Source organism: Octopus sinensis, linkage group LG5 (genome assembly GCF_006345805.1).
Source record: "Octopus sinensis linkage group LG5, ASM634580v1, whole genome shotgun sequence".
Lineage (NCBI taxonomy): Eukaryota > Metazoa > Mollusca > Cephalopoda > Octopoda > Octopodidae > Octopus > Octopus sinensis.
In genome coordinates, this window is record NC_043001.1 from 68,427,437 (window position 1) to 68,448,417 (window position 20,981).

Below are 20,981 nucleotides of genomic sequence, written 5' to 3' on the forward strand. Positions count from 1 at the left end.
TCTGCTGGCAGAATCTTTAGCACACAAGAAAAATACTCCTTAGTGGTGTTTCGTCTATCTTTATGTTCCGAGATCAGAATCTGCCTAGGTCGAATTTCTTTTTCAATCTTTCGGGATCGATGGAATATGTACCTGTTGAGCACTAGGGTCGATATTAATTGACTAACTTTCTCCCTGTAAATTTCAGACCTGTAAAAAGGAGTAAGAAAACAAAGTTGAATGCGTGAGTTCGCTACTCGGAGTTTCCTCAGATCTGCTTTCATATTGTTTGAAGAGAACGCGAAGTAGCAACTCACATATATTTAGATTTCAATAAATAACGTTATCTCAGTCTGTAACTGCATTGAAGAAGTTGTTTTTCTTTCTCATTTAATTACATTATTGCACATCTGCGAAAATGACGATTCCACTAAACGCACACAAACACACACTCATACATATTTATACATACGTGCGTGTAATATATATATAAATACAAATGCATACGTCCATCCATCCATCCATCTATCTATCTATCTATCTATCTATCTATCTATCTATCTATCTATCTATCTATCTATCTATCTATCTATCTATCTATCTATCTATTTATTTATCGATCTATCTATCTATCTTTACAGATACACTAACGCGCATGCAGAAACCCGCACACACACGACATACTGACGCAGACAGACAGTCAGACACACAGGCACAACACACACACACACACACACACACACATACATACACACACACTTATGTTGGTATTTGAAGGTTTTTCTTTTTATTTGGGGTAAAGAGAGAAAAAGAAACATGAAAGAAGATGGAAAATGATAAAGGAGAGAGAGAGAGGCGAGGGAAAAAGAAAGAGACAAAGAGAAAGAAGAAGAAGAGATAGACAGAAAAAAAGGGGGGTCTTGAGAGGGGAAATAGAATCTTTGCCTCATTTCCTCGCATTTACTTTTTTGTATCCAAAGTTGGAAACCTTATTAAGTCATGGCTGTTGAACACAGTGTTGAATAGAAGTTAGAAAGTAAAGAATATATTCTACCATTATACAAGTGAAGGACTAACCATCATCGGAAGTGAAGCGATGCGGCTCAGAACATTTCCAAATGATAAACTCCTGCAAATTCTTTCATAGATACTTTCCCACATTCTTCACCCCTTTCCCGCCGTTTCTTTTGTTCCATTCTTTATCAACTCTTTTGTCCACGATTCTACTTTTGTTCTAGCCTTGTTGTTGTTGTTGTTGTTGTTGTTGTTGTTGTTGTTGTTGTTGTTCTTCTTCTTCTTCTTCTTCTTCTTCTTCTTCTTCTTCACTTCCTTTAGGTACTGTACTACACGTTAGATCTTCCTTGGAAGCTTCCAGTAATATTATTCTTCTATGAAGTTTCTAGCCCTTCGTATTTACTATTGTATTTTTGCAAAACAAATTTACTGTTGTGTGTAGCCTCCTGCGATATTTCTCAGAACACAATTTAGCGAATCCGAGAGAAAAGGACGTCGACGAGAATCAACTGGCTGGTCTGTTCTGGAGGACTTTCGGGCCGGAGCATATGAATAATTTCCAAAAATCCTTCTGGCAGTGCTACAAGGGTGGGTGGAGGTAGCATTGCCGGTTCGGGATAAATTCTACAGGCGTGGAAATGCCGCCAGCCGGGCTTGTCTGAGATGCAAGCAGAGCGAATAAACTGTTCTGCATGCTTTCGTCCAGTACCTGAGCATTGTTGACTTCCGGATTTATGTAGAACACCTACTGCCACGTGCAGGATAGATCCGGCTGTCGGCTGAGTCCATTGTAAATATTTTCCCGCCACCTTCCTTTGGCTGAGGAGGGCAAGCAGTGTTTCTTTGCCCGGTGGTCTTAGCTAAAAAGGCTGTATGGTGCACCAGATGAAAAGGGCTGAAGACACTTACCTCATTGGCCAAGCTCTGATCATTCTTTTCAAGTTTGACTTGAAAAGAAAGTTGGGGGGTAGAGAGGGAAGTGCTGCCTCCCAGCAATTTTATTGAAAGGTGGAGGAATGCGGCAAAATTCGACCGAGTAAACGGGCCTACTATAAGAATGCACATGTAGAATGATGGAGAATGATCGCAACAGTGTATTTGCTCTAGTAGTCAGAGCGACCGAGGTTTGTGGAGTCTCTGTGAGCAGCCCAAGGAAGTCTCCCTCTTTTGGTGGATTTTTTGTTAAAATTTATAATGTTATCGTCTTTTGTTTCTGTTTACACACTTCAGTTTATGCAACTCCACATTGTATTATTCTCTTCCGTCCCCAATGTTTCTTGTGAAAACTTAGTGGTTAATAAAGAAATCATTATTATCATTATTATATAATTATTATTATTATTATTATTATTATTATTATTATTATTATTATTATTATTGAGTGAGATAGCAGTGAATGCCATTAAAGTGACACTGGGGTAAAATATACGAAGCCCAGTATACCTATCATGACTACCCATCTGATAAGGGTACACCAGGCACATGTATCACAACCATATGTGCACGACATGGTGATCTCATATCAAGATAAGCAGCACATGAACTCGCAGATGGGGCCCAGTTAGAATTTTATTCAAGTCGAGTAACCCATCTCGCTCAAAAGGTCCCTGAATAAGGATTGTTTAAAGATGTTGAATGAAACACATGTTTCCAGAGGTGAATTATTCAAACCCCAAAGATCCCTCTCAACACATGGCTATGATGCTCCCCCACTACTTCTGCTCGTGATCAGAGATGCACATATCATCAGCCACTAAGGACATGCTAAACAGGTTAAGGTCAAACAACTGACAAGCAAATCTGTGGTATTGGGCAGAATGTTTGCTGTAGCCCATCTTTTATACCAAGACAAAACAATGTACATGATAACACTTCCAATCAGTTAAGATCAGAAGCCATGAGAGCCACTGCCTGGTACTGCAAAGAATTTCTCTCAGCACACGGCTATGATGATCCCCCACAACATTTGTTTTGATAAGAGATGCACATATCATCAGTCACCAAGGGAATAGTAAACTGGTTAAGATCAAACAACTGACAAGCAAATCTGTGGTATTGAGCAGAATATTTGCTGTAGCCCACTTTTTATACCACGATAAAATATATACACGATAAAACTTTCAATCAGTCAGGAGCGAATTTGTGGTATTGAGCAAGCAAATATGTGGTATTGCTGAAACAATCTGTGTATCATAATAATACTAATAATAATAATAATAATAATAATGATAATAATGATAATAATATAATAATGATATAATAATAATAATAATAATAATGATAAAATAATAATATAATAATAATAATAATAATAATAATAATAATAATAATATGATAATAATAATAATAATAATAAATGCCCTGATGCAGTACCAGGCAGTGGCTCTCATGGCTTCTGATCTTAACTGATTGGAAGTGTTATCATGTACATTGTTTTGTCTTGGTATAAAAGATGGGCTACAGCAAATATTCTGCTCAATACCACAGATTTGCTTGTCGGTTGTTTGACCTTAACCAGTTGAACATGTCCCTTAGTGGCTGATGATATGTGCATCTCTGATCATGAGCAGAAGTATTGGGGGAGCATCATAGCCATGGGCTGAGAGGGATTCTTTGGGGTTTGAATAATTCACCTCTGGAAACATGGGTGGTTTTTTCAACATCCTTAAACAACCCTTATTCAGGGACCGTTTGAGCGGGATGGGCTACTCAACCTGAAGAAAATTCTAACTGGGCCCCACTTGCAAGGTCATGTGCTGCTTATCTTGATATGAGATCACTATGTCGCGCACATATGGTTGTGATGCATGTGCCTGGTGTACCTTTATCAGACGGGTAGTCATGATGGGTATACTGGGCTTCGTATATTTTACCCCAGTGTCACTTTGATGGCATGAACTGCTCTCTCACTCAATAATAATAATAATAATAATAATAATAATAATAATAGTAATAATATATTTCTTTACTACCCACAAAGGGTTAAACACAGGGGACAAACAAGGACAGACAAAGGGATTAAGTCGATTACATCGACCCCAGGGCGTAACTGGTACTTAATTTATCGACCCCGAAAGGATGAAAGGCAAAGAATAATAATAATAATAATAATAATATAATTATAATTCCCTTTTACATTCCGAGTTCAAATTCCGCGACGTGGTCGACTTTGCCTTTCAACCTTTCGGGGTCGATAAATTAAGTACCAGTTACGCAATGGGGTCTATGTAATCGACTTAATCCCTTTGTTTGTCCTTGTTTGTCCCATCTGTGTCTAGCCCCTTGTGGTTTGTAAAGAAATATATTTATGTGTACGTCACGTCTCAGCTCCAAGAAATTGATGCACTATATATTGCTGATGTCCTTCCTCCAAGTTCCAGGTTTGTCGATACTCCTACTCTATAGTCTCTTTTCTTTGGCTCACTCCTAATATAACAGTGCTGCTATTCCACAGGATAGATCACAGGCACGATACCTTCACTAAAACCTCCAGCCTCATTGATGCCGAAAGGCCATATATATATCTCTCTTTTACTCTTTTACTTGTTTCAGTCATTTGACTGCGGCCATGCTGGAGCACCACCTTTAGTCGAGCAAATCGACCCCGGGACTTATTCTTTGTAAGTCCAGTACTTATTCTATCGGTCTCTTTTGCCGAACCGCTAAATATATATCTGTATATATATATCCATTCAAAATGTAACCTCGTGTGTACCGTTGGCGATTTCTTCCCCTCCGTCTTCCCTTCTTTGGACCTTTCCTTTTCCTATGTTTCTGACGAAGAGCTCCGCTCGAAACGTTAAACCCTCCTTCTCTCCTTTCCTGAGCGGCCAATAACACTATACTTGTTCCAAACCTCGCGTTGTGTTTTCTTTTGTTGTTTTATGTTGGATTAACTATATACATATATATATATATATATATATTATATATATATATATATATTGTATGTATGTATGTATGTATATATATATATATATGTATTAACCGGTGTTGTTCAAACGATGAATAGCCTACGCGTAAACCAATTGGGACAAGAACGCAAAACATCCAGACAGGTGATACAAGAAAGGGACAACGAAACATCCTGATAGACGATACAAAGAGAACAAGAACGGGTCATTCGGAATTTTCTTTCCTCAGTCGGGTTCCAGATTATCTTTGCAATTTCGGCTGGTTATACTCGAGATTGCTCCAATCTGGCCAGCTCCAAGGAAAAACTAAGCCAAGAGCATTAGATTCCTTGGAAGAAAGCAGCGAATGTATACGAAAACAAGGACAGAAAAATGGAGAATGTTACACAAATACAAATAACAGGACATAACAACAGGTGCATTTCGACTAAGGTTGAATTAAATAAACTGGCTTGTGTGGAAGTAAAGCCTTACAGCATGGATACAAGATTTCACAGGCAAAAATTTCACAGGCACATGAATATATATATATATATATATACATTATACACACACACACACACACACATATATATATATATATATATATAATATATATATATATATATATATATATGTATGTATGTATGTATGTATCTATATATATATATGTATTAACCGGTGTTGTTCAAACGATGAATAGCCTACGCGTAAACCAATTGGGACAAGAACGCAAAACATCCAGACAGGTGATACAAGAAAGGGACAACGAAACATCCTGATAGACGATACAAAGAGAACAAGAACGGGTCATTCGGAATTTTCTTTCCTCAGTCGGGTTCCAGATTATCTTTGCAATTTCGGCTGGTTATACTCGAGATTGCTCCAATCTGGCCAGCTCCAAGGAAAAACTAAGCCAAGAGCATTAGATTCCTTGGAGAGAAAAGCAGCGAATGTATACGAAAACAAGGACAGAAAAATGGAGAATGTTACACAAATACAAATAACAGGACATAACAACAGGTGCATTTCGACTAAGGTGAATTAATAAACTGGCTTGTGTGGAAGTAGTAAAGCCTTACAGCATGGATACAAGATTTCACAGGCAAAAATTTCACAGGCACATGAATATATATATATATATATATACATTATACACACACACACACACACACATATATATATATATATATATATATATATATATATATATATGTGTGTGTGTAACGTATATGTGTATACATATATATATATGTACACATATATATGTATGTATATATGTTACGCCGTATGTAAACTAACAAGTTTGTTTTCGAAGCGTTGAAATGTATTGTAGAACAAGTAGAAACATAATTTTACTGAACGCATTGATACTGAACAGTATATATATAAAGGATAACCCCCATCCTTTTTTTAAGGCAGAAAAATTTTGCCGACAAATTTTTCTGCTTTACAAAAAAGAGCATTTTATTCTTCATATATATACAGTTCAGTATCTATGCGTTGAATAAAATTTATCTTTCTACTTGTTCATGTAATCATGTGTTTACATTATATACACACACACACACACACACACACACACACACACATATATATATATATACAGTGTACAAAATATTACCACTATTGCTAGAAACAAGTGTCAAAAAGTCAAAAGCCACATGAAGTTGACGAGAGGAAGCGAGAAAGTCCCTTACCGTAGTGAGGCAAACTCATAAAAGTAGTATCTGATATATCCATATCATTTGATTTCGAACTCTGATTCATTTAATCTTAGTTCTCGTCAGTGGAACTTACTGCACGTAGGGTTAAGTATAACTCGCCTCGTCCAACTCATGAGAAAAACCGTTGAAAGCATGCGCGCTAATTCAAGACAGTAGGGGAGTATAGTATCAATAATATAGGTGGCTTGTTGGCAACTCAAACCTAAAGGCAAATTGCGAATACACGAATAAAAACATAAACAATGTCATTGAATCAATATTTTGTCGAGTGTTGTTTGCTTTGCTTGGACGCCTAAAAAAGATTCATATCACTGAAATCAAAACTTTCAAGATCACTTTCTAATCGAGTAAGAATGTTTCATTTCAGCTGGTGTTGGAACCTCCGGAACTCTTTCATCAACATCAACGTCGAAATCGCCATCTTTATCTCCTTCGGTTTCCTTCTCAGGTTGCCGAATGTCATGAATGGTCTCGTTTAGTTTTTCTTTATCATTGTAACGTTCTAACATTTAAATGTTTTCTGTCACGGATTTGTCCTGCCTATCTCTTTGCATTTTGAACATTTTGAATGACTTGTGTGTGTGTGAATGTGAGTGTGTGTGTGTGTCTGCCTCTCTGCACACATGATGAATGACGTGTTTTTTTCGCCCTTAAATACTGACAAGTGGGCTCCAGCATCCACAACCAACCAGCTGTCACATGGTACACTCCATAAACAAATGAATGAGAAGGGCGCGTAATTTTGACAAGCGGTGTCCCAAGCCTACTTTTTCGCTTGAATGACAGGGTTGTGTGGTAGGCTCCAGCAGCTACTGCCAGCTACTACATATTGATCTGTCACTTGTTGACACTTTAGGAAGAAGCAGCAACATTTGAATTTACTAAGCAATAGTATGGATTTATTAAACGAGAGATTTGATGTGTACAAATTCCGTCCCAACCCATTTTGAATACATTAAGCAGGTGGATTTAGATTTATTATCAGTGGATTTACTTAGCGGGATCTATATATATACACGTATATGTATACATAAATACACACACATATGTACGTGCATGTGTGCGTGTGTGTTGATTGCTTCGTCTTCATGACTACAATTGTCACTAGAGTGCTGGGTCACTTTGTGGGATCATTTTACCTGTCTCCCTGTCACGGGAAACTCAGAACAAGGATGTAAGGTAAAAAGTCCTGCGACCTGTGCAGAGATTCGCATATATATGCCTCCAACTAGTTAGGTATGTAAACGGCACCACTACTTTATCTCCGTAGAACTTACATCTGTACGTCTTTGGATTATAGTGATAAATGCTTGTATAACAGAAGTACTACGCTCAGACCGAAGTTAGATGAACATTCAGTGATCACGCGGAAATGCTGAACTACTTCAGAATATCCCTATACAAGAAAGATGCTGTGATTATAGAACACACAAACACAAACACACACACACACACACACACACACACACACACATACTACGTAGGTGCGTACGTACATATGTATGTATGTAAATATATACGCCTGTGCTCATGCATGTGTATGAGTATGCATGTCAGTAAGTACGTCTATGTAAAACTGTTTATCTGAAAAGTATATTGTTGTGTCAATCTTCGTTGTAGTGGAAGTTATATATAACCATATATTATACCACAACTTACTCTAAATCATTTATGCTAACCATTATTTACAAGTTTTAATAAATGAGCCTTTTTTTAGTTCAACTTCCTCACTGAACTGTCAGCTAATGGTAACTATGGTCCTATATTACGTCATAGACAGAATTAAAATGGTGGAGTACTTGTTGTTTTCCCGTTTTCTCAAAAACATATGTAGATAGAGAAACGCAATACCGAAAATTAAAGTTTTGGTTGTATATCTTTGACAGTGTTTGATAAAAACATTCTTTTATATACATAAGTGCACAAATACATCTAAGCATCAATAAGTAAATTTAAAACACAGCAATGATATCTACATAACTCCAAAATATCCGAGTTAATTCAACGACTTATAGGGGATATTGTAGATAATTGAATTGCCTCCAGGAAGCAAGGGAGAGTTAGTTTATCACCAGCAGGCAGACTGAAACACGAAACTTGTCTAGTGTTATTTGAATAATGAAGATTGGAGATAAGCCTACAGAAATAAATTTGCCTCAACAACTTTACAATTCCTGAAAATCTGGCATTTAATTGTAAGTTAGATAAGACATTGGCGATTACATTGAGTAAAGATGTCTAGTTTGTGAGGGGATCAAGTTTTACGCGAAGCAGAGAGGAAATTTCTGAACACAATTTGGGCTTTAATTACAGAAAATGTAAAAGATGCTAACGTCAAGTGATCGATAATTTAATCGAGAATCGATAGGGAAATTGATTAAAATTTTTTAGTCAGCAATGGAGCAAACAACATATCACAGCTAACAAATAAAATGGATGTGAATAAAAATTAAACACACACACACACACACACACAAATACACACACACACACACACACACACACACACACCACACATTATATATATATATATATAATATATATATATATATATAATATATATATATATATATAATATATATATGTAAGCATATAAATGTGTGGGCGCATATATATATATATATATATACACGAGTTCATATATACGTATATGCGGTCATGGATATATAAATACATTATGTATATAGTGACACACATGCAAACTCATATATTTACGTTTCTGTGTGTGTATATATACATACATACATGCACACACATACATACATACATACATACATACATACATACATACACACACACACATAATATATATAAACGTATATATATATATATATATTATATATATATATATATATATATATATATATATATATATATATATATATATATATATAACGGTATGTTATTATTTTGCGTAAGAGCTATTTGGAATTTCATTTGTTTCTTAGGGTAGTGTCTGCTGTTAATTTGCCAATCATTCAATGAATTATTCATTAGTCTGTCATTGTAATGAATAGGCGAGAGAAAAACAACAATGGCGACATCAGCAAGACAGCAATAATAATGTAAATGTTAATATAATAATAATAATAATAATAATATAATATATAATAATAATTATATATAATATAATAATAATAATAATAATAATAATAATAATAATAATAATAATAATAATGTTAATAATATAATATATAATAATATAATATAATATAATATAATAATAATAATAATAATGGTTCAAATTATGACAAAAGACCACCAATTTCAGGAGTAGGAAACAAGGCGATATCGAACCCAGTAATTAATTGGTACGTATTTCATCGACCTCGAAAGGGTGAAAGGCAAAGTTGACCTCGGCAGAATTTCAACTGAAAACGTAAAGGCAGACGAAATGCTGTTAAACGTGCTTGCTTGCCGTCCTAATAACAACAACAACAACAACAACAACAACAACAACACCAACAACAACAACAGCAACAACAACAACAACAACAATAATAATAATAATAATAATAAATTCGTTTATTAGCCACAAGGGCTTACATAAAATTACATTGAGACATACAACAACATAAAGGATAAAAAGCGGATAATACAATGGGTTAAACCCCAATGTGTGAACAATATAATAACAATAAAAAATAAACAATTCAAAACTCCCAATAGGGGAGGCCCATTAAGGCCCTCGTGCAAAAAACCCACAAAAGTCACGGGTGCTTGAACAACAGGGCAAGTGCTCTTCTTTTGTTTACAGATGCACGCTCAGAATTGATCCTTTCATACTGGCCATTCTTCCAACATTCACCCACCTTTCAACAAACTTGCTACAAGGCAACACTTCCCTCTCTGTCCTTATAATAATAATAATAATAATAATAATAATAATAATAATAATAATAATAATAATAATAATAATAATTGCCCTGATGCAGTACCAGGCAGTGGATCTCATGGCTTCTGATCGTAACTGATTGGAAGTGTTATGTACATTGTTTTGTCTTGGTATTAAAGATGGGCTACGACAAATATTCTGCTCAATACCACAAATTTGCTTGTCAATCTATTTGAGCACATCCCTTAGTGGCTGATGATATGTGCATCACTGATCAGCAGCAGAAGTATTGGGGGAGCATCATAGCCATGTGTTGAGAGGAATTCTTTGGGGTTTGGATAATTCGCGTTTGGAAACATGGGTGTTTTGTTCAACATCCTTAAGCAACTCTTATTCAGGGACCTTTTGAGTGAGATGGGCTACTCGACCTGAAGAAAATTCCCACCTGCAAGGTCATGTGCTGTTTATCTTGATATGAGATCACCCTGTCGCGAACATATGGTTGTGATGCATGTGCGTGGTGTATCCTTATCAGACAGATAATCATGATTGGTTTATTGGGCTTCGTAAATTTTACCCCATTGTAACTTTGATGGCATGCACTACTCACTCACTCAAGATAATAATAATAATAATAATAATAATAATAATAATAATAATAATAATAATAATAATAATAATAATAATAATAATAATGTTTATAATAATAATAATAATAATAATAATAATAATAATAACAATAATGAAGATAATAATAATAATAATCGCCTTTACCTTCCCAGAGTCCAAGGAGGTCGAGGCCTGATCCAATTTGAACTAGCTTACAAAACAACCACAATTGGACTGGCCAAATATCTCGAAATATCGAATGACTGGATGCTAAAGCTCGTGGAAAATCACGAGAGACGAAAGAAGCTTCATTCTATCATAAAGGAAAGCAAAAAATTTGCTATTGATCTCGTGCAGGATACCCAAACAGAACAACCCGAGGAAAGTACGGCAATTATTGTTGCAAAGAAGGTGAAAATAATGGCAACGAAAAAGCGCACGAGCAATTGGCTGATAGGTGGAGGAGAAACCTCTGCAGGCAAATATGTGACCCGCAGCAAACAAGCTGATGTTGACCAGAAGCAAACCCATCAGTGTCTACGGAGCTCAGGGCTAAAAGCAGAGAGCGAAGGTTTCATCCTGGCTGCTCAAGATCAAGCCTATTAACCGGAACTACCAGGCCACATGTGAATAAAAATGGAGCAGACCCAAAATGCCGATCTGCAACGACATGATTGAAACAGTGGACCACCTAATCTCTGGATGTAAAGTCTTAGCTCAGTGGAGTATAAATTAAGACATGACAGAGTTGCCAATATCTCCACTGGCTAATAATCGGCATTACAATATCAAAACTGGCCGACCAGTGGTATAATCACCACCCTGAGGCTGTAACTGAAGGAGAAAATGTAACCATTCTGTGGGACTTTCCACTACATACAGACCGAACCATCAAGGCCAATAACCAGATATGTTGTGAAAGACCAAAACAATAAAGTTTGCTTATTGATCGACATGAGCATCCCTGTGAATAATATCTCAGCGAAAGAGTTTGACAAGCTCAGAAAATAAAGACCTACTCATTGAAATTGAGAAAATGTGGCATCTCAAGGCGGTTACGATACCAGTGATCGTAGGAGCACTAGGAATGATCAAGAAGGGAACCGGAAATTATATGAGAATGATCCCTGGCTTACCATCCCTGCAAGAAGTGCAAAAGATTGTCTTAACTGGTACATCACACGTATTGAGAAGAGCATTGTCGATGTAAGAACTGTTGCTGCTCATGTATTTTAATTTAACTTAAAAAAAAAAAAATGAACGAACTATTGAGTTTGGATTAATGGCCTACCAATGTATACTATGAGTTTCTTTGCCCTAGGAGTCGGGAAGACACTCGGCAAGAAATGGAAGCAAATTTCAAAGAAGAAAAAAAAAGTAATAATAATAATAATAATAATAATAATAATAATAATATAATAATAATCCTTTCTACTAAAGGCACAAGGCCTGAACTTTTGGGACAGGGAATTAATCGATTCCATCGACCGCAGTGTTTCACTGGTTCTTAATTTATCGGCCCCGAAATTATGAAAGATAAAGTCGATCTCAGCGGAATTTTAACTCACAACGCAAAGACAGGCGAAATATCACTAAGCATTCTCGCAGGTGTGCTAACGAGTCCACACGCGTGCTAACGATTCTGCCAGCTTGCTCCATTAATAATAATAATAATAATAATATAATAATAATAATAATAATAATAATATAATAATAATAATAATAATCTTTAATGTTAAAGGAACAAGGCGAGCAAGTTCAGGGGAGGCGATAAGAAGATTACATCGACCATGATCAACTGATACTTATCTTGTCGACCCCAAAAAGAATGAAAAGCAAAGCCGATCTCAGTTGAATTTGAATTCAGAACCTGAAGACGGACGAAAGGCAGCTAACCAATTTGCCCGGGGTGCTAACGATTATGCCAGCTCACCACCTTAATAATAATAATTGCAATAATGATAATAATAATGATTTTAAACTTTGGTACAAGGCTAGAAATTTCGTGGTGAGGGTAAGTCGATTACGTCGACACCAATGCTCCCCCAAAGTATAAAAGCCAAAGAAAACCTCGGTGAAATTTGAACTCAGAACGTAAAGATGGACGAAATGACGCTAAGCATTTTACCTGGCGTTCAATTGATACTACCACCTCGTCGGCTTGATAACAACAACATCAACAACAATAACATTCATAATAATAATCGCTTCTACTATAGGCACAAGACCTGAAATTTGGGGCAGTGGGATAGTCGATTACATCGACCCCAGTTCTCAGGTGATACTTATTCTATCGATTTCGAAAGGATGAAAGGCGAAGTCGACGGCGGTGAAATTTGAATTCAGAGCAACAATTATAATAAAAATAAAGTTGAGGACAGTACTAAAGTGCACGGCTGTTCCTTGAGGAATACTATTAAATCTCACCATCACTAACATGCACTAACATCATTATTGCAGTTACTGACACAACTATTAACACCATCATTGCTAACATTACTGCCACTAGTATCACTACGACGACGACCACCATGAACACCGCCACGACGACGACGACGACCACGGCCACGACGAAAAGCACCACCCCAACCACCACTACACAATGACAACTATTACAACCAGCACCTCCAACAACCCTTCCCAGGGCTATCATCATTACTAATAGCAACACTCGTACCACCACCACCACCACCACCACCACCATCACAACTGCCACCACTGTCAACACCAAAATTTAACATATACTAACATCACCAGTACCACCATCAGGACAAGTAACACAACTACTTTCCTTAACACCAATACCACTAACACCATCATGACCGCTAGCACCATCCTCGCCATCATTAGTACGAATATCGACATCATACCACACCGACAACAACTCAATATTAGTGTCCATCGTGTTTAAAATTCTTTATAACCATTCGTTAGCCTGTTGTGAAGTGAAGTTCTATCATTCAAAAGGTTATTCATAATGAATATATTATATTTAATGGCATATATATCTATCAATCTGTCTTTGTGTCTTTCTGCCTTGGTATACTCTCTCACTCTCTCTCACTCTCTCTCACTCTCTCTCTCCCTCTCTCATTATTTGTGCACTCTATGTATGCAACATATAAACATAAACGCATATATATATACGTACTTGCATACATATATCATAAATAAAAATCACGCAAAACCCATGTGAGAGTTAGCTCACAAGGGTTTTGCATGATATATATATATATATATATATATATATATATATACATACATTAATCAATATAGGGTGGCAAGGAAAATTTTGTAGAATTTTATTGCCACCAGCGGCCCAGTGGGAAAAAATTAAATAGTCATAGACCATTTTTAAGTTCAACAATAACAATTAAGGAACGGCCATAATAGGCCATTCACCCACTAGAAATAACAGCCAAAGCTTCTACCGCAAATAAAGATTAATTCCGTAAACAGGAGAAAATTAAAAAACATTTACCCTGTAATTTCTTGTACGGTATAACGTTTCATCCGCTGTTTAATGGTAACTAACATGATTAATATTAAATCAAGCCAATCTTCCATAAGCCCTCGGATTCTTCAGCAAGAAATAGCTCAAGTCGGAACAGATATTTACACGAGGCATACCAATCTTGCCAAGTTAATATCTGACCTAAAATTTTCAAATCGTCGTCGCACTCGCGCCAATTTATCGGCAGCAAATAAATATCAGCCGTCGATTCCATTACGGAATTAATAACCAAAAAATTCATAATTAATCATATAGGGTGGCAAGGAAAATTTTGTAGAATTTTATTGCCACCAGCGGCCCAGTGGGAAAAAATTAAATAGTCATAGACCATTTTTAGTTCAACAATAACAATAAGGAACGGCCATAATAGGCATTCACCACTAGAAATAACAGCCAAAGCTTCTAACCACGCAAATAAAGATTAATTCCGTAAACAGGAGAAAATTAAAAAAACATTTACCCTGTAATTTCTTGTACGGTATACCGTTTCATCCGCTGTTTCATGGTAAACTAACTGATTAAATTAAATCAAGCCAATCTTCCATAAGCCCTCGGATTCTTCAGCAAGAAATAGCTCAAGTCGAACAGATATTTACACGAGGCATACCCATCTTGCCAAGTTAATATCTGACCTAAAATTTTCAAATCGTCGCCTCGCGCCAATTTATCGGCAACAAATAAATATCAGCCGTCGATTCCATACGGAATTAACCAAAAAATTCATAATTAATCAATATAGGGTGGCAAGGAAAATTTTGTAGAATTTTATTGCCACCAGCGGCCCAGTGGGATGAAACGGTATACCGTACAAGAATTACAGGGTAAATGTTTTTTTAATTCTTTCTGTTTACGGAATTAATCTTTATTTGCGGTAGAAGCTTTGCTGTTATTTCTAGTGGGTGAATGGCTATTATGGCCGTTCCGTAATTGTTATTGTTGAACTTAAAAATGGTCTATGACTATTTAATTTTTTCCCACTGGGCCGCTGGTGGCAATAAAATTCTACAAAATTTTCCTTGCACCCTATATTGATTAATTATGAATTTTTGGTTATTCCGTAATGGAATCGACGGCTGATATTTATTTGCTGCCGATAAATTTGCGCGAGTGCGACGATTTGAAAATTTTAGGTCAGATATTAACTTGGCAAGATTGGGTATGCCTCGTTAAATATCTGTTCCGACTTGAGCTATTTCTTGCTGAAGATCCGAGGGCTTATGGAAGATTGGCTTGATTTAATTTAATCATGTTAGTTTACCATTAAACAGCGGATGAAACGGTATACCGTACAAGAAATTACAGGGTAAATGTTTTTTTAATTTTCTCCTGTTTACGGAATTAATCTTTATTTGCGGTAGAAGCTTTGGCTGTTATTTCTAGTGGGTGAATGGCCTATTATGGCCGTTCCTTAATTGTTATTGTTGAACTTAAAAATGGTCTATGACTATTAATTTTTTCCCACTGGGCCGCTGGTGGCAATAAAATTCTACAAAATTTTCCTTGCCACCCTATATTGATTAATTATGAATTTTTGGTTAATTCCGTAATGGAATCGACGGCTGATATTTATTTGCTGCCGATAAATTTTGCGCGAGTGCGACGATTTGAAAATTTTAGGTCAGATATTAACTTGGCAAGATTGGGTATTCCTCGTGTAAATATCTGTTCCGACTTGAGCTATTTCTCTGAAGAATCCGAGGGCTTATGGAAGATTGGCTTGATTTAATTTAATCATGTTAGTTTACCACGCATTAAACAGCGGATGAAACGGTACCACCGTACAAGAAATTACAGGGTAAATGTTTTTTTAATTTTCTCCTGTTTACGGAATTAATCTTTATTTGCGTAGAAGCTTTGGCTGTTATTTCTAGTGGGTGAATGGCCTATTATGGCCGTTCCTTAATTGTTATTATTATACATACATATATATATATATATCCTTAAATCCTTAAAATCCTTTAAAATGTTTTAGCCCGAAGGCCGCGGCCAGGACAATAAAACATCCGGACAGACAGATGATACAAAGGCAGACAGGAAAAACAACAATTAGAGGGGCAGGAAAAAAAGGACGGATTATTCGTGGTCTTCCTTCGTCAGTCAAGTTACCAGATGTCCTCACAGTTTCGGGCTGTTACACTTGAGACTGTTCAATCTCGTTACCTCCAAAGAAATCTAAGCTAAGAGCATTAGATCTTTTGTAAGTTGGGAAGCGAATGTGTACGACAACAAAGACAAAAGACGGAGGACATGTTACACAATTACAAATATAAACAACAAAAATATAACAACAGGTGTCTTTCGACTGAGGACGAATCAAATTAGCTGGTGTGCATAAAGTGAAAGCCTTAAGGCAGGAACATAGCAGATGGACATAAGAGATTTTGGCGGTCGGAAGTCAGGCCAAGAAAGAAAGATCATGTGAAAGGAGGAGAGACAAGTAGAGGACAGTGGGATTGAAGGATTAGGGGAAGAACGGGAGAGAAAAAATCAAAGAGACAAAGGAAAGGTACAAGAGAGGGAAACAAAGAGTTAAAGAAAGAAAGGACCAAGAAATGTGAGATATGGTAGAGAGCTGGCAGAGAAATGCTTAGCGATATTTCGTCTGCCGTTACGTTCTGAGTTCAAATTCCGACGAGGTCAACTTTGACTTTCATCCTTTAGGTGTCGATAAATTAAGTACCAGTTACGCACTGGGGTCCTTGTTTGTCCCCTCTTTGTTTAGCCCCTAGTGGGCAATAAAGAAATAAGATGTGAGATAGAGGATCCAGAAAAAAGTGGAAGAAAATATGAGGGCACTAAAACTTGGGAAATTTCGAACCTGGGTTCGAATAACGAAATCAAAAAGAGGTTATCTTCAAAAAACGAAAAACTAAAAAAATAAGGAACCGGTATTAAGGAAGGATAGGAAAATATTAGAATTAATATGCCCTAAACATTCACTCCATAATTGCCCACGGGCATATGGCGTAGTGGTTAATAGCGCGGGTTACTAATACCAAGATTCCGAGTTCGATTCCAGGCTGTGACCTCAATAATAATAATAATAATAATAACAACAACATTGAAAAATACCTTAGGAATGAGGCTGGAGGGTATATCAGCCGAAACATCGTGTAAACAACAAACAAGATGAGGACAAATATCCGTCAAATGTTAATAATATAAATAATATACATAATTCCTCAACTCGTAATTATAGAACTGTTCTATAAACATAAAAATGGAACGAAATCGTAATAGGGGTCAATACACACACAAATATATATTGACATGTACATATATATGTACACACACAAACACACACACACATATATATATATATATATATATATATGTGGATGTGTACAGATATGTATATATATATATATATACGCACATACATATATTTATACATATGTATATATATATATATGTGTGTGTGTGTGTATATGTGTTATATATATATATATATAAGGCCAACGGACGTCGCTATATATATTATATGTAGAAAAATACAAACTGGGACAAGAACGTAAAACATTTAGAAGACGATACAAAAAACACGGACGGGACGTTTGAAGCCTTCAATCTTCAGTCAAGAACCGGATCATCCTAGCAATTTCGGCTGATTAATCTTGAGATCGCTCCGATCCGGCCAGCCCCAGGAAAAACTAAGCTACGAGCATTAGATTTCTTGAAGAAGATCGAATGTATACGAAAAGGACAGAAAAACGGACGATGCCACACGAATATAAAATACAAAAAACAATATGGTAAAACAGGACAAAAACAGCGGGTGTCTTACGACTAATAAACAGTACAACAAGTTTAGCTGGCGTATTTGGAAAAAAAATGCCTTTATCGGCAGACGAAGACAACGATGTTCTCACGGCTGGTCAAAATCAGCATTTTGGTCTCCGACCACTGCCGTGAGAACATCGTTCTCTTCGTCTGTCGATAAAGGCATTTTTTATAACTTACCCCTAGTATAATCAGTACCTTCATCTTCCAGGAAATCACGCACACACACACACACACACGCACACACACTCATACACAACACACACACACACACACACACTCGTCAGCGGCCATAATGTTCATTTATGTCTAATGTCACTTCTTATGATATATAATATAAGAATATATGGTATTATATGTTAAATGTACCTAAAGTTATTTTGTTTATTTTCTAAGCATGTAAAAAATATAAAACCTTTCTTGTTTTATCAATTATTTTTTTCTTCATCGAAATCCTATGTAAAAACACTGCTGACGAAAAAAAGTCAAATATTCTTGTTAGAAAATTCCAATTCATCATTCTTCTGCTTGTTGAAGACCAATAGATAAATACATAAATAAAGGACAATTTAGAAATTGGATGCTAGATACGATCTTGCACGATTGCCAAATGTTTCTTTTCCTAGAATTCCATCCAGATATTTCCAACCAAATGAAACTGCCAACTTCAGAGGAAACGTATGTGAAATACAAGACACTAAATCAACAAATCAAAGATTTCGAAGCATAAAGATAATTACTTAATTATTATTTTTCCGAACCGATTTCCTCTGACGACAATTCATTATCTAAAAAAATTTCGTTTGTTTTTTTTGTTTCCTTTTCCATTTTGATTTATCGCTCCCCTCTGAACGTGTTGTGTTTGTCTTTTACAGCACACATGCACACCTTCATACGCACATACACACAAATATATAATATAGAAGTACATGGGAAAATCTAACATCTCCCCCGGGACTCGAATGCCGCATCTGCTGCAAATATTAACCCTTTGTTTAATAATTGAATGATGTAAGTTAAAATCACCGTTTTTTTTTTACAACATTTGTCTATTTATTAGCGAAGTCTGATATAAAATGATTTTTTGTTTTAATCTTGGAATTAAATGGTTTTGAAGTAGAAAACATGTGAGATATTTCCTATTAGAAATTTATTTGACAGAGAACCTTATAAGGCAAAATTTACATTTCGATGAAGCGTTTATATATAGTTAGTTATCAGGAGTTCTTTAGATAGTTAGTGGGAAGAAAATATATGCTTATACACACACACACACGCACACACACACGCACACACACACACGCACACACACACACACAGATATATATATAATTTAAATAATGAGGGTGATAAATTGAATATTAATTTACTTAACATCAATTTAAAACTAGTAGCTTAGCATATAGAAAAATCTGAAAATTCAGAAAAATTGTAATACATGCGTATAATAAGGGATAACCACTAAGTGGACACCTAATATGCTAGAAGAAGATCACCTACGATCTAACCACAAAGGAAAGAATGTTCTCTAGAGACATTCAGCAAACACCAGAATATAAGCGGGTAAGACAGATTGGATGTCCACTTAGTGGTCATCCCTTATTATACGCATGTATATATATATATATATATTATATATATATTATTCTATATATATATTTAGCAATGTAGGACAACTACTTAATAAGGAAAACTTAACAAGAAATTGTCAGGTAGATAGCGTGAAAGACCTCATAAGAGAAAAAATTTCGAAAATAATTATTTCTTATGAACATATATTAATTTATATATAGAGGGCATTATACATACATGCCAGAGGGCATTATACATCTGCCACACACACGCTAAGAGGGACAATTAGTCATTTCTACTACCAAAAATCTTACTAATCCCACCGAATGCAATTTTCAAAGTAAGACATGACTAATTGTCCCTCTTACGTGTGGATGTATGTATAATGCCCTCTGGCATGTATGTATAATGCCCTCTATATATAAATATATATATATATATATATATATAGTTAGGGTTCAGCAAAAAATTTACTTTACCACACACCGAAATAGCGGCCAAAGAATTTAGCTATTTCCCTAACTATAAGAAGAGTCTCCCAGACAATGTATACTCAAAAACAGCTAAATTCTTTGGTTGCTATTTCTAAAAGTTCGGTGTTTGGTAAAGTAAATTTTTTTGCTGAAACCTAATTATATAAAATAATGTTTAAATTTACCGTAAATGGTCCTTTTACATACTGAACACTGCTTGGCAAAATTATTAATTACTAATTAATTAATTTTACCCTTATTATTATTGACAATATATATATATATATATGTATATGTACATGTATGTGTGTATATATGTATATATGTGTATGCATATGCATAATTGTGTGTGCACACTTGTTACTTAATTCTCTCCCTCTACTATATTACTAGTTATATTTTTCTCCCAACAACTATCTAAAGAACTCCTGATAACGAACTATAGATAAACGCTCCATCCAAATGGAAATTTTGCCTTATTAGGTTCTCTGTCTAAAGAATTTCTAATAGGAAATATCTTACATGTTTTCTACTTCACGTACAATTTTACAACTGCTTTTTGCAAACAAAACACGTGTAATGCTG